At 40.4% G+C, this 16389-nt stretch overlaps 1 protein-coding gene across 4 annotated transcripts in view; it reads right to left on the reverse strand.

Annotated features, from left to right (window-relative positions):
• The window catches only part of ANKS1B (ankyrin repeat and sterile alpha motif domain containing 1B), a 1050054-nt gene that overhangs the window by 596295 nt on the left and 437370 nt on the right, over window positions 1-16389 (reverse strand). The window lies entirely within an intron of this gene.

The raw sequence follows: 16389 nt of genomic DNA on the forward strand, positions 1-16389 counted from the left end.
CCAAACAACATGGTTACAACTGTATCTCCTATCTCACATGTTCATCTAGAATTTTGCCCAATACATATCAGGAAATAAAGTCTAATTATCAATCTATTAAATTTGGGTATGCTGTGACTCACTTGTAACCACTGCTGTGGGATTAATTAAGCTCAGTCAGCAAGACAATCCAGAATCCATCTTGCAACTGGGGTACTGGCCAGGAAGCCCTGCATCACCATGTAAGTGACCTGACTTCTGTGAGTTTTCTTGAAGAAACTAAAGCTAGCTATGCATGGTGACATCATGGAGAAGCCACAGAACTACGTTGGAAGGAGAGAGGTGGAAGGGGGAGAGAGAAACGAAGTGGGGAGAGAGAAGTAGAAAGCAAAACAGATAGACAGAGTACAAGATGGAGAGGGTGAAAGTGAGACAAAGTGAGAGCGAAGGAGAGAGAATGAGTGTGAAAAAGTATGCTGGCCGGTTCCCACCTTCTCCAGGTTACACTGTAGTGGTTCCCACCACCCAATTGCAGTTCCACAAGAGATCTGAAGACAGGACCAAACACCTAAACCTGTCCTGAATTCCTGAGACATGAAAACTCTAAAAGAAAATAATAATTCCTGTCATTTTAATCTACTACTTTTGGGGATGATCTGTTGCACAGAAACTGACATATTTCTTTGGAATTCAGAAGGCATATTAATTTCAGGGTTTTTTTTCACAGAACATACTTGTAGATTTTAAGATTGTAGATCTTTATTACTCAGCTTTATCTGAGTCTGGGCTCAGAGGTTTTTTGTTGTTTTGGTTTTTTGTTTGTTTGCTTTTTTAATCAGCTAGCTATATGAGTTGGGCTCAAAATAGGTTTGAATCCATTTGCTTGAATCAAGTAGTACCATGGACTGTAGAAAGTCACTTATTCCTCTGTTTCCCATCTGTTAATTGGGAATAATACTTATAAGAGACAATTAGCATATAGCTAAACTGAGTAAGTCAATGTATGGGACGATGCCTATTTAGTATCTGTCACAAAGACTCGGTTTTAGGATCTAAGTGGTGAGACTCTCAGGGATATCTCTAAGCAAACCACAAGGGTCACCAGCAGAGCATGCGCGGAGGAAATGGAGAGCAGCAATGGTGCTTTATTTCAGGCAGCTGGCATGTGATCTTGGTCTTCAAACTTCTGCTTGTTTACTCTGTCAGCAACAAGATAGGTAACCAATTTTATATTTTCTTCAGGAAAAATTGTGTGGACTTTGAATCTCTTTTCAAGTAAAGGCTGAGAATTTTATGTCTATATCTCTGGTGCCAGCAGTGACTGAAGCGCAAGAAATACTTACCAAATATACAGACTGAATCCTGGAACACAGCAACTGCTTCCTCAGTACATTCAGACACTGCTAGCATTTGGGGTAATCAGAGGAAATAAAGTTTGCTTCTCTAGCTCTGTTTATGCTCTGAGAATGCCAAACTAAGAGATCAAGTAAGTGTGAATGAACAGAGATTATAATGAACAAAAGTGTCATCTACTTGCTAAAGTATATTACCAAGATTGGACTGCTGAGATGAAAGATAACATGCTATTTAAGAGATTGGACTGTTCGCCAAGATGCAGAGAATCTAATCTCAGCTCCATTTTCTTCCAGCCATGAAAACGTGAGCAAATCAGTTAAATTCTCTGTTCTTGAGTTCCCCATGGGTAAATCAGGAGTGACAAGCTACCTCTCCAGAATGATGGTGAGGATTAAATTAGTTAGCACATGCAAAGCAAGGAAACATTACTTAATAATAATGGAGGTGATTTACCTCCATAAATCTAATTGACATTGACAACTTCTACTGTTGAAATGAAGGGAATTATTTTAACTACTCTAAAATTACTGGAAATTCAAACATGAATCTTGTTGAGTGAAGAAAGTAGCTACAGAATGCTTTAGGAGCAGTTACATAAGCACCTACAGGGCCCCAAACAATAAAGTAAAGTTAGAATCTTCTGCCGTTTGTCAAAATGAACTAAAAATACACGGAGAATAATAAATACAAAGCTGCTAATACTTGTGTCTAGTTAGGATAATGTAATGACAATAAATCCAGGCAGACTCACTGGATTATGATTATACATTTTCCTGACTAGATCTAATTTGGTTGACTTTTTTCTGTTTAATTGTGAATATTATAATTATGTGTTCTGAAAGTTGTGTGAATTCAAGACTGCCAAGTAGCACTAATGCAAATTAGAGCAAAATATCAAGACCTAGAACTTCTTTGGAGGACTTGCCTTCTTGTAAAGAACACAATTAACTCCCTGAGCAATCTTTATTTGCTTACATAATGAGTGCTGTGGGAAAAAGAGGTATTTCCGCTTTTCTCCTAATCAACACGTACAGACCTTAGTATGATTTGGTTGAACCTAGGTCATTTTCAATAATTACAATCACAGGGGCTGGCCATAGACTCACTCTTGGGAAAACTTACTAATAATTCATTCTTGGGCAAAGCAGACACAACCCTTCACATCTGTTCTCTTGGTTGCCTAAATATTCAACCAGAGTTTTCACCAATTATAAATGTAGATAAGCCTAAACATTTTATTAAATTAAGTAGATATATAAATTGCAAATATTGCTTTCTTTCATTCATTCAGGTACATTTTTGTAATCACAATAATAGTAAATACATAATTCTGTCATTTTGGGAGGCATGCTCTAGAAACACTTCGGAAAAAAAATATCATACTCTGTGATATCAACAAAGTCGAAACTTTGTATTGCTGAAGGTGAGCAGAAAAGCCAGTTATGAAATAGGCAGAGGGGAACATAATTGTATATTCTCCCACCTATGCAGACTGTAGGGTTTTTGCAGAAATATATCGGGAGGTTTTCAACTAACTTAAGGTTTCACAGATTATTTTTCTTCAGTATGTTGACTAGAAAAAAAGCGCATTTAGTCCTCATTTTAAAATTCATGCTGAAATTTACTTTATCATCGTTTCAGATTCATTTCCATTAATTTCCTTCCTTTCCTCTCTCCTTGCCTGTCTTCTTATATTTATATATTAAATTTACAAAAACAACTATGCTAGTACTAAAGATTCCCATAGAAAGCCATAGTCTCTTGAGTAAAAAATGTATGAATATGCAATAGCTGTGTAACAAATGAACACAGGCTGTTACAGTGGAAAAATCCAATGACTGGTGTCCTCATAAGAAGACATGGAAAGCCAGAAAAAATGTAGGCTAAGATTGCAGTTTCATTGCCACAAGCCAAGGAATGCCTGGAAACTGTGAGAGGATCTCACCTCAGTTTTGGACTTCCAGATTCCAGTACCATGTCAGAATAAACTTTTGGTGTTTCAAGTCACTCAACAGCAGCCTTAGAAAATCATAAATGTACAGATATGTTGCATTTTACCTGTGGGACATCAGAGCAGAGCAGCCAAGGAGAGGGATGGATTTAGAGAGGCATACAAGTAGCTGAGATCAGCCGGGGCAAGTACAGGGAATGAGAGGTGGACCTAGACCAGTACATTTCCCAGCGGGCAGAGGTAGAAGCACCCACAAGGAGAAAACGAGGAGACGACAAGGCAGACTACAATGGCATGACAACATGTGTAGATGGTGAAGTAGAGCAGAGTGCTCAAGTAAGATGAAGACTTTGTCCACGCTGTTTAGGGAGAGGCCAGTCTGATGCTCTCATTGGAAATGCTGGTCAGCGATGGAGTGGTTTTAAGGGAATGAGACACAGGAAAGTGAATCCAGGTAGTGTAGACAACTCCCTTTTAGAGGTTGAATGTGGAAGAGACTCCAAGAAGAGGGAAGGAGGGAGGATTCTTCACAGGACTTAAGCACTTCTGTTTGTATTTACTTATGGATGATTATGTTTTTGTCTAATGAGGCACCTTGATGTTTAGACAGTGATGACAAAACAGTATCCCATCCTAATTATTGTCGGCCACAAAACTGCTCACTAAATTTTAGCAAAACAACTGTAACATGTTTTACAAATACAAGTCTAAAAAGTCAGTACATGAAAATCTGTTGTTGGTAGAAGTTTTCTGAATAATTTATAAAGAGGGAAATTGTAGGCAGGCTAATGTTTTGAAATGTAAAACCTCTGACTCATAGTCAAGATGAAGAGTAGGGAATGACCCATGAGAGACACTTCCCTCATTGTTCACACACAGGGCAGGGGAAATTCAAAAATGATAAGGCATTAGACATCTCAGAGCAAAACTAGTTTAATGAGAATGAGTCAGAGTACCGCCCAGGGAAATGAATCAGGTGCCCACATGCCCAATTTTCCTCATCATTACAGTTTTCCCCCCTTTAAATTAAAACTGAAGTCAGGTACCAACTAATGTCTCTGTAGAACAAATCTAGCCAGGCAGAAATATACACAGACCTGAGAAAGAAAATGAGACTATGAAAAAAGAATATACCTTTTCCAGAAAGGAAGGGGGAAAAAAAAGGGAGAGAAGGGAACCATCATTTTCACTGTGATTCATGCATACTGGCCCCCAAGGATTTTTGGATTCCTTGACCGTGGCCTTTATCACAGCTGATCTTAACATCCTCCCAGTAATTACAGCAGCGTTTTCTCAACATGCCAGTCTTAAACATAGTACCTGAGGCTCCTATGGTTTCCTGCTCAAGCCAGGAAAGTAAAGAACATGTCTATCTCCACCTACCTTCTTACCCTCTGGCTTCCACAGCAGGTCACAAGTTCCCTAAACTGCATCTCTTAAACATTACAGATGTGTCTCTTTCCCACCAGAGCTGCACTGATACAAGCAGCTACTACTTCTCCTATGGCTCCTGTCCTCTACGCTAAGCTGTAGCACAGACAGCTAGAGTAAAGACAGAAAAGGAAAACATCATTCTGTTTGTTAAAAACAAAAACAAACAAACAAAAAACCTTTGGTAGCTTCCCATCAGGGCTACCACAAGCCTTTAGCTTTTTGTGAGAAATGTGAAAAAGTTAACCACACCCAACTCTGGGATCAACAGGTAATGTGCTACATTTCAGACCCAGTTTATCATGTGGTCAGACTTTATATGCAGGTCAGAAAATGAAGCACTGTGCACTGAGGATAACATCTCTTCTCTGTAAGATGGCTTGTAAAGCCCTCTACATCCTGGTCTTTGTTAGTCTTCACAGTCACCACCTCCATTTTCTTTCTCACTCAAGCTCTCTGATCCGGCTATTCTGAATCATTTTCATTTCCCTGAACACATCATGTGCTCATTTGTAACTTGGCCAAACCCCCCAACAGAACAACTTTCCTTCTCCCTGTCCACATAACTCCTATTGCAGCACAGTGGACGTTCCAGGTGCTCCCTTACTGATTTAGTTATGTAACTATGTATCAGTGGGAATCTACTTAACTAGTCTTCAAAATACTGATAACACCCTCTTTCCTATTTATATGCCAGGTTGTCATTAGGCTCTAAGAAAGATGAGAGGGGACAACTAATATTTACTGAGTGCCTACTGTGCACAAGGCTCCATGTGAAGAACTACTCGCCAGCATCATCTTAAAAAAATAAAAACAATCTCTGAAAGGTGATCCCTCAACTGCAGCTCATAGCAGGTGGCAAATCAGAGACCTCAAGTCTGACTTCCTCTGGTATCAAAGGCCATTCTATCTTCTCTCTTTTTTCCTTTTCTTCCTCGCCATTTTCCTGCACTGTCCACCTGATTAACACTGCAAGTCATAGGAAAATCTTAACTTGTTCTTAGAAACCAGTTCTGATACTCCTAGACATAGAAACTCCTACTATGCCTACCACAATAACGTTGGATTTTAATTATTTGTACCATGAAGTTTGGGGTGGAAGACTGACAGCATGTCTTTTCATTGTATTCCTAATATCTTGTTGGGGCTACATCATCTAAGTACTAAATGAGCATTTGTGAAATGAGTGAGCATATTTTATCTAGTATTTATGATAAATTTGATAGCTGCTTTTTGTTTAGTGTTTATAAATAGTTTCATAATTTGTTTCTAACCACACAATTGAAGACCTGATCACAATAATTCATATGACTGAGGTTGCTAGGAAGGATAGCATTATCCTTGATAATAGCATATCATTTTGTTGTTTGAAAGGCAGATTTACAGAGAGAAGGAGGGACAGAGAGAAAGATCTTCCTTCTGCTGGTTCATTCCTCAAATGGCTGCGATGGCCAGAGTTAAGCCAATCTGAAGCGAAGTTGAGGAGCCAGGAGCTTCTTCCAGGTTTATCACATGAGTGCAAAGAACCAAGGCTTTGGGCCATCCTTCACTGCTTTCCCAGGCCACAAGCAGGGAGCTAGATGGGAAGTGGAGCAGCCGGGATTAGAACCGGCGCCCATATGGGATCTAGGCATTTGAAGGGGGAGGATTAGCCAACTGAACCACTGCTCCAGGCCATGGTATTATTTTCTGTATGGCAACTTCAGGGAGTAAATACAATGCTAGTTAATAGCAAAGTAGCTATGTTAGAGAACTTGACTTTTTCTTATTGTAATGTCATTCTGTCCCAGAGCATTATAATTAATATTGGAAACAAAACCCAGCTGCAAATTAATGGCCTACAGCACATCATTGGATGAGGAAATGTGCTAGGGGGCCTAAAATAAAGCTAAACATTTCCTTCAAATTTAAATGGAAATGAGTACTATTTACTTAGAACACATATCAGGAAGAAATACAAAAACTGCGAAGTTATGTAACATATGATCTAAATCCTTCATCTAAGACAACAGCTTGTCAAAATGCTAATCACTAGGAACTGAGGGGTTTGTTGAGTTAATAATGCTTCCTTTGGCGTATGCTTATGTGCTTTCCAGAAGAAAATCTGAAATCTATTATTAACTTTATCTAGTCAACTCTTGATTTTCTAAGTTAATACAAGGGAACACAGACATCTGTGCTAACAGAGAGAACAGAGATAAATAAAAGACCTGATTCTGATCCCAGGCAGTGGGTAATACAAAAATGACATTTTTGAGTCTGGAATAAATGTTGATTCTTTGCAGTGTATTTGCCCACCTAATAACTACACTGGTTTCCTGAGTAAGGAGAACCATGCAATCAGCACAGCATACTCTAGCTCCTGTGAATTGCTTGATGGTAGTTAGGATTCTGTCAGTGATTTGTTCTGCTCACTGGATCCCGATCAACAATAATTTGTTGAAAGGTCTTGTTTTCTTCAGTCTTTGAGATTCTAATACAATATCCCGGACTGCACACATGGCTAATGCAGAAGGAGCAAAGCAGTAGAAAAGAAAATGTCAGTTCTTAGAAATAAAACCAAAAACAAGAAACAGAAGCCATACTATGCATGACATTTCTTGTTGTTTTTGTAACTTTTTTCCTGCTATTTAAAAATTAAGCCATTAGTAATGGTCTACTAAAATAAAAAAAGAGAAAGAGAACTGGGAATCAGTAGACATTATCAGACATATTTCTTTCTAAAGTTACATTAATGGTTTGAGAAGTGGTGGTCAGCTACTTTACTAACAAAACTGATTATCCTCTAAATGGAAAAAACTGAAGCCTTTTAATCTGTAAGATTATATCAATTATGTAATAAGAATTTACATTCAAAATGACATTAGCCTCTGAGGCATTTCGTGAAACAACCAACAAGAGATGGACTTTAGAGCTCAGAAAAAGCAACACAGCTAAGAAAAATACTGCTCTTAAAATAATGACAGAAGTAAGTATGTTGTGGTTAGTAGAATTCCAACCAAGAGAACACACAATTTGCTATTTCATTATTTACCGTTAGTGGAATAGCTACCATGTCTGTCACTGTGTTAGACACTGGGAGACACTTTGAAACATGCTCGTTGCATTAAGGATCTCACAGACATGTGAGATAAGCAACTATAAATTATATTTTTAAATTATCCAAGAGGAAAGGTTTATAGATGATGCTAGGGGGCAGGTGGTGGCCACGATTAATGGAGTTAGAGAGGCTTCAGAGAGCCTGAACCCCAAGGTTATGGTATTATGAGGCACTCTTTTGGCGGATGATTAGACCTGCAGTAGCACTCTCAGGAAGGCGGCTAATGAGGCCCAAGAGAACTCAACTGCCCCTTCCACTGTGCAATGTTCTGTTGCCAGGTCTTTACCAGATCATGAACCTGCTGTCACTCTAAGCGGAGAAGTGTGAGCAATTTCTCCTATGTATAAGCCACTTAGTTAACGTTGCTCTAATAGCTCAATCAGAATAAGACTAGCCATGTTTCACTTAAGAATCCAAGCTCACCAGGTAGATGAGATGCAGAGGCATTCCAACACGGCAGAAAAGGATGCTATGACTCAAGGAATCATGAACTCCAAAAACAACACACTTAGAACTACATGGTATATTTTGACAGAAGTAAATAGAGACTCAGACTCAAATGATCAGGAACTGTGTTGGACACACTAACATTTGGGTGCTCTCCTGTGAAAATTCTTCAACAATGAGAAAGCATAAGAGTGTTTATTGTTGGCCCCAGTGTGATGATTCAGTGGCTAAATCCCTGCCTTGCATGCCTCCCGTATGGGCAGCAGTTCGAGTCCTGGCTGCTCCACTTCCCATCCAGCTCCCTGCTTGTGGCCTAGGAAAGCAGTTGGGGACGGCCCAAAGCCTTGGTTCTTTGCACCCACGTGGGAGATCTGGAAGAAGCTCCAGGTTCCTGACTTCAGATCAGTTCAGCTCCAGTCATTGTGGCCACTTGGGTGTGAACCAGCAGGTAGAAGATCTTTCTCTCTGTCTCTCCTCTCTGTAAATCTGCCTTTCAAATAAAAGTAAATAAATCTTTAAATAAAAAACAGTGTTTATTGTCTTAACTGGTAAAATACCTGATCAGATATAGACTGGGGAAAAAAGTCTGCTAGTGTCAGACTTTTTCTACTTATTTCTCCTTGAATTTACTTAATTTTTTTTTTTAGTAGAGGGTCAAACTTGGCTATTATAAAGCACACTGAAGGTGCAACATCATAAAATTAAAAGAAAAATAACAAAGGAAGGTGGGTGGAAGAAAGAGAGGGAAAGAAGAAGGGTAGGGTGAAAAGCATCACTCTGTTCTTAAAACTGTATAGAAGGAATATTTCAAATTTGCACCATCTTCTTAATTTTAAAAGAGAGAAAGAGAAAAATTTTTACCTTGGTAGTGAGTGGGAAGGCATCAATGATAAAGTACCTAATATGGTCTTCCCCTCTCTCTTATACCTTTCTTTATCATGTACAACCAACCAATCTTTGACAAGAGAACTGAAAATAATCCAGGGGAAAAGTTTGTTTTCTTCAACAAATGCTGTTAGGACAACCGGAAAGCAGCCTGCACAAGTAATAAGCAAGACACTTACCTCTGACTCTATGCAAAAATCATCTCTAAATGGATAAAGGACCTAAATTGCACCCAGAAGCCATCAAACTATTAGAGGAAAGCATAGGAAGCACACTCCAAGACAAAGGCACTAGCAAAGACCATTTAGAAACGTCACCAAAAGCACAGGCAGTCAAAGCCAAAATAAACAAATGGTACTACAGCAAAGTAAGAAGCTTCTGTACAGCAAACGAAACAGTCAACAAAGTGAAGAAGCAACCAAAGGGGTAAGAGAAAATCTTGACACACTACACAACAGTTAGGGAACAACCCTGTGAAGAAATGGGTGAAGGAAATGAACAGGCGTTTGTCAAAAGAACAAATTCAAACGGCTATAGACATGAAAAGATGCTCAAGCTCCCTATCTATTAGTGAAACACAAATGAAAACCACGTTGAGGTATCAGCTAATTCCAGTGATACTGGCCTACATTCAGAACTCTGCTAACAACACATGCTGGCATGCATGTGGAAAGGTATCCTACTCCACTCTTGGTGGGAATGCAGGTTAGTGTACCCACTGTGGAATTCAGTATGGAAGTGTTTAAACAACTGAAAATTTATTTACATTTTGATCCAGGTTTCCACTTGTGGGATTATGTCCAAATGAAGTGAAATCTGCACATGAGAAGGTTACCTGCAACTCCATATTTATAGAAGCACAATAGTAAAGATATGGAAACAACCCAGATGGCTCGTCAAAAGAGGAATGGATAAAGAAAGTGTTGTACATCTACTCCTTGGAATACTACACAGCCACTAAAAGGAGTGAAATTCTACCAGTTTCAACAAATGGTCCCAGCTGGAGACCATTATGCTCATTAAATCAAAAGGACAAATATCATATGTCCTATCTGATATAAGGCAACATTTATGTACAAAACAGATACATAGGCGAACAAGTACGTATGTATGTATCTATCTATATCTATACATACATGTATATACATACTTCCATAGATGAACTTTATTATGAGACTAGCATACCAAGAAGTGAAGATGTGTTGTACTATACATTTCTACTCCTAAATAAAAGATGAATTCCCAATGAAACTGTTAAATATACCTTGATCATAGAATACTAGACTTTGTCCCATTGTCTGTACCTTCAATGCCATGATATACTTAAATAGCATAAGACTCGACTTGCTACTGTTTTTGAAGGACTATACCATTGTAATAATATGGGGAAAACAGTGGGGTGGCAGAGACTGAGAAGGGAGGAAGGGGAGGTGGAAGAGGGAATACCCATACCTACAAAACCATATCACGGAAAATAATAATAAAAAATCTTAAAAAAGATTTCATTGTCATAGCTTTCACTTTACAACTTAGCACTTGTTAAAGTAAACTGCACAGGATAGGGAAAAAGTCATCCTCTCTCCACAATCAAGGGCATACCGAGTACTATTACCAAGACTGCATTAACAAGTCACCATCCAGTTAGCAATGTCTATTGTAAAAATAAAAGAAAAAAAATAACAGAAGAAGGAGAGAGGGTGGCAGTAGGAGAGGGAGGGATGGAGGATAGGATTGGATATATCATTATACACTTCAAACTGTACATATGAGATATATGAAATTTGTTCCCTTTTATAAATAGAAAAATTTAAAAATTGCCATCTCTGCATAACAAGTCACCATCCATTTCGTGGTTTACTAAACCATACATTTATTTCCTCATCATTTAATGGCTACGGCATAACGGGTCCTCTCAGTACACTGCACCCTGGCTCTCGCCAAGTACACTCCAGATGTTCAGATATTGGCCAGGACTGCAGTGTCCCCGGAGGCTCAGGATCCTCATGAGCTTACATGCTGCCAGCAGAATTCACTTCCTTGCTGCTGTATAGCTCATGTGGTTTACTTCTCCAAAGCCAGCCACAGCAAGGAAGTCAAAGTCCCAAAGTCTGCTGCTTCACGTAGCTAACCTCTGCTCCCACCTTTTAAGGGATACCTTGGTTTGTGCAGGCTTTGACTGACTGGAAAGTCAACGAGGAGAGCCTCTGTCGCATCTGTAAGATCCCTTCACTCTTCCACCTTCGCCATAAAGCGTTTTGTAAGTGTAGGAGTTATATCTTATTGCCTATTTCACTAATAGCAAATTACACGCTCCAAGCACCCTCCAAATGAGGACACTGCACAAAGGCAAGGACACACAGTTTGCCCAATGTGGGTTCTAATTAAAATTCTGCATGCCATGAACCCTAACAATCAAGAAAAGAGTTAAGGACCCTCGAGTCTGGAGATGGAGAGGGAACAACCAATCTGTCAAAGGTGTGGGAGTTACCTGGAAGAACACCTGGGACAAACTCTGCCACAGGCTGGTATTTGGCATCAAAGTGAAGCTTGTGTTTAAGGGCCAGGGCCAGTCGATGCACAAGGTAACCACCCTTTGTGCAGGGAACAACCAGGGGAAAATGTTCTCTTAAAGGAAGACTAAAGAGAAGACGTAAAAAGAGAAAAACAATCTAACAGATTGGAAACTGTTTTCTTTTTTTAATGATTCTCTTCTTAAAAGATCTTTTTTGATTTAAGGTGCAGTTATAGAAAGCATGAGACAGACAAGCTAGTGAGAATTCTCCACATGACTGCAACATCCAGGGGTGGGTGATCCAAGAACTGCATTCAGGTCGTCCACGTGAGTGGTAGGACCCAAAGACTGGAGCCATCTTCCACTGCTTTTCCCACACACAGCAGCATGGGGCTGGACTGGAAGCAGAGCTTGTGCTGCTTGGACTGCTGTCCATACAGATAACATGTAGGCTTAATCCATTATGCCACAAAAGCAACCCCTGGAAACTGTTTTCAATTGAAGATAGAGAAGGAATTTCCCTAAAGCACAGACCTAGAAATACCAAAGAATGTTTTCTATGTTTTTTTTCTTCTTAATTAAGTCAGTCTTTCTCCCACAAATTTGCTTGTAGCTATAATGATCGCTTGTATAACTGATAATAGATAGAGATTCTTCATGAGATATAAACAGCCTGGATGAGAGAATTAGGAGAGGAAAGCTAGCATGCAAATGATAGTAGACAAGGTAATGAGAAAGAAGATATATGTAGCAATGAATTTGAATCTCAAGGAAAATTCCAGTAACAACATAGTTATACCTCCACAAACACTCACAGCAAAGCAAAAACAAGAAAAAAAAGACAAGGTTAAATTTCTCTCTCTCTCTTTCTTTTTTTTTACAACTTAGATGTTCAACACCAATGCTCTGTGCAACTGCTGCTCCCTCGCCTCTACTCTTAACTTTAAATGGATTTGCACTTGCTGAGCCCTGGCTCTCCCTGGCAGGTGGCATACCTATCAGCTTCCTCTGCCCTCCAAACCCACGACACAGAAAAGTGGGGTGCAAAGTAAACAGAAATTCCAGCCCTGCTCATCAGCACACGGACCTGCCTGTTCTAAGCAATTCTGGGGCTTCCTGGTGCCTGCTGGGCTCACAAGCCCCTGGCTGCTCTGCATTTGTGCTGAATTCTTGAGAGTCTGGCCCTGCTAACTGCCTAAAACTTGAACGACTGTAATAACAGAATTTTAATAATAATAATAATGGCCACACTTATTGACTTGGAGAACCAGCCAAGGAGATTAGGTATGGATAGATGAGCTGGGATTATTGCCAGCAATGCCTTGTTTTTAGTATAAGCCCTTACCTGGCAATTTAACATGGCCATCTTCCAAAGATGCACCTGTAACACCCAGGCCCAGGAAGGAGGCAACATCATGACAGCCATGTGGAATTTAAACTCCATGTGGAGATGCCATGAAAACCACAGACAACCTCACACACGCCACTAGACTCTGCCCAGACTCCACTCCCATCTTACCAAAGAGACGGATAACATGGGAGGGGGCATTTTTCTTGCACACACTCACACATGAATGCATGTGCACTCTCTCAAATCCTACCCTTAGGTGTGCACTGCGTGTGTGCCTCTGCTCTGCATTCGTATCTCTGTAGAGCAAGAAGGTGGACCGATTAGCACACCTACACCCATCACATTCTTAGACAGCTAGGAACCTACATCAACAAAGTATGTGCTGCATTCGAGTACTTTCCGTTCAGAGCTACTGGCTTAATACAATGGGAATGGTACTTTCACGTTTAAATTGTGTTACATTTGAAACTTCTTCTACCGCAGATGGCCCTGGAGAATCCATGTTCTCCGGAAGGAGAAAATGAGTTAGGCAATCAATAGATTTAACAGCCAAACTCTTCCTCTGGAACAATCACAATTAGGCCTGAACAATTACTGCACAGAAATAAGGGAGGCCAACCCCGGAAGGAGGAGGATACATCAGGTTTTGAAAAATCTTTCTTAAAGAAAAATGCAGACTGAGATGGGGAAGCTAGGGAAATAGCTGTACAAGCGTGTTCTGAGTTTTTCTTTCTGGGTCTGGCCTCAAGACCATGCAGAGTTAAGAGGCATATCCTAGGGGACCGTAAGAAAGCAGGGACTTACACTTCAAACTCTACCTAGATTCCAGGAATGGCCATTTGCTACTAAGCTGGAGAGTTTTATACTGTAGGGACCAGTGAGAACTTGAGCCCCTTACACTATTTTGATATTTCAATGCCCTCCAGAAGGGGGCGTCAAAAGGCTGCTAATTTGAAAGCCAAATGGGCAGTTATAGGGCAAGGTTATCCTGAAGCCCCAGGTTGGAGGGACACCTTTTCCTATGAGGGAAGAGCTGAAGCGAATTGGCTAAAAAGAGCTCAGGTCCAACCCAGAGAGCCTTGTCCTGAAGCGGAGGCCGCTGTCCTGCCCCTTCTCCTGAGCTGCTCTCAGGCCCCTGGTATAGCTGTTCTCTGAACAAATTGTCTACTCTCTCAAATGTCAAATGTGTGACCTCTGCCATCTGACATCACTCTCCGCTGCTAGTTCAGAGTGAGAACATGACTTTTCAGAGAGTGAAACGAAAATCAGATTATCTTTTTCCAGTTACAACGCCTGCCAGTGACATTCATTGCTCGTGGCACAGGGACCAAACACCTGAGGGTTTCTTACCAGGGCCTTGCCTGATGGGTGTTCTTCTGCCTCTGGAGCCACAGCCCCTGTGGTACCCATCTCTCTCTCCCCTGTTCTTTTTTCTGATCTATAGTTTCACACAAATTTCACAACACAGATATATATTTTTAATGTTATTAAAGAATTCCCATCTTAGCCTAATTAATTCCTCCATCTTTGCCTTTCAGGCTCTGCTCTTCCAGGATGAGGTTAATCAGCATCTTAGGCATTGCTACATCATCCTGAACTTTCTCATAACGATATTCGTTATTATTTATTTGTTACTTCCTAGTAAACAGCAGTCTTTCACAATGTGTGTGCTGACCTGCCACATCTCCCTGTACACTATGCATGATATTTTCATATGAAAAGTATTGAAAAGCAGTCAATGTGTCCTTTCTTTGCCAAATACCGGGTGACCTCTGTTTTGTCTTCTGGGTGATATACAATGTGACATAAAAACACTGGAACAAACACGATGTCAGAGGGAAAAGAAGAAAAAAGGAACACAGGAGGGCATTTCATGATTTTTCAGGATCTGGTAAGAACGTAATTTATATCACTCGTATTTGATATGCACTATTCGAGGGTGTTTGAAAATTCTGATCTAATTGGGGCAAACATTTGGGTCTGTGAATTCACACGTCATTTAGGATGCCTGTATACCATATCAGGAGCCTGGACTCAAGTCCCAGCTGTACTTCTGAGTCCAGTTACAGCCCATGCCTAGGCTGGGGGTCAGGAGATGATGGGATCCCGGCCACCCTGGGTTCCTGCCACACACAAAGAAACCGGTACTGAATTCCTGCCTCCCGGGTCTGGCCTGGCCCAGTCCTAGATATTGTAAGCGTTTGGGGAATGAACCAGATAGGGATCTCTGTCTGTCCCTGTGTTCTTCTCTGCCTGCCTTTTAAATAAATCAACATCTACAATTATTAAAATTTATATCCATGAAAAGTAGTGAACTTAGCAATCAATAATTCAGCTGATATTCTCAATGCATATTTTTAGGGAATTAAGTTCTAGAGATTCAATTCTGCATTATTCTCACCAATTTAATTTTCCCAGTATCATTTCAACCTGAATCTTTGCCTGTAGTTTAAATCTCACCTCCACAGACGGTCTCTGGCCTTCTCATTGGCTGGAGGCCAAAGCCTTCCTCAGCTCCTGGTGTCCAGTGGCTGCTATGAGAATGATGGCACGGCTACAGGAGGTCTATTTGCAGCCCGTGTGAACTAATTAAAAGGGGAGCCCTGATTTGCTTTTCCAGTCAACTCTGATCAGCGTGAGCGGTCCAGGCCATCCTCTCTGTTCTGATTTTATCTCTCTTCAGGAGTTTCTTCCCCTTTGCTGAAAAACATCCTTTGCTGTCAAGCACTTAAAGGGTTTAGGCTTTGTGATTTCTCCCATTGGGAAAGAGGCACATATCCACTTTATTCTATTCAGATTTTCCTCTCCCATCAGTTTTCTCCAGCAAGAGGTGATGGTTCAAAGCTGCATACCAACAAAACACAAAAAACAAAAAACCCTGGAGATCGTTAGCAACGCAGGGTAGTTGGCTTGCTTAGCAGGTGCCCGTGAAGAGGTGCCAATCTGAAAGTTATTCATTTATTTAGAGGTTTTTTGTACATGTTTCCTTAAAGAGGGAGTATTTGTTGCTACTGTTAAGTCTCAGGTTCTTACAGCACATCTTTCCAGGATGTTTGAGCAGAGGGACTTTGAATTCATAAATCGCTCATCATAGGCATGTGTATGAATCTTTTAAAAACTATATCCTTTATTTATCTAAAAGATACATGTATTTATTTGAAAGTGAAGGTGGGACAGAGGAAAGGAGGAACAGATGAAGGGAGGGAGAGAGAATGTGCTTTATTTTTTAGTTCACCCACCAAATGGCTGCAAGAGTCAGGGCTGGTCCAGGCCAATGCCAGGAGACAAGAACTACATCCAAGTCTCCTAATGCTGTCCAAGTAATTGGGCCACCATCTGCTGTTTCCCAGGTGCTTCAGAAGTGAGCTGATTCAGAC

Source organism: Ochotona princeps, chromosome 15 (assembly GCF_030435755.1).
Source record: "Ochotona princeps isolate mOchPri1 chromosome 15, mOchPri1.hap1, whole genome shotgun sequence".
Classification (NCBI taxonomy): Eukaryota; Metazoa; Chordata; class Mammalia; order Lagomorpha; family Ochotonidae; genus Ochotona; species Ochotona princeps.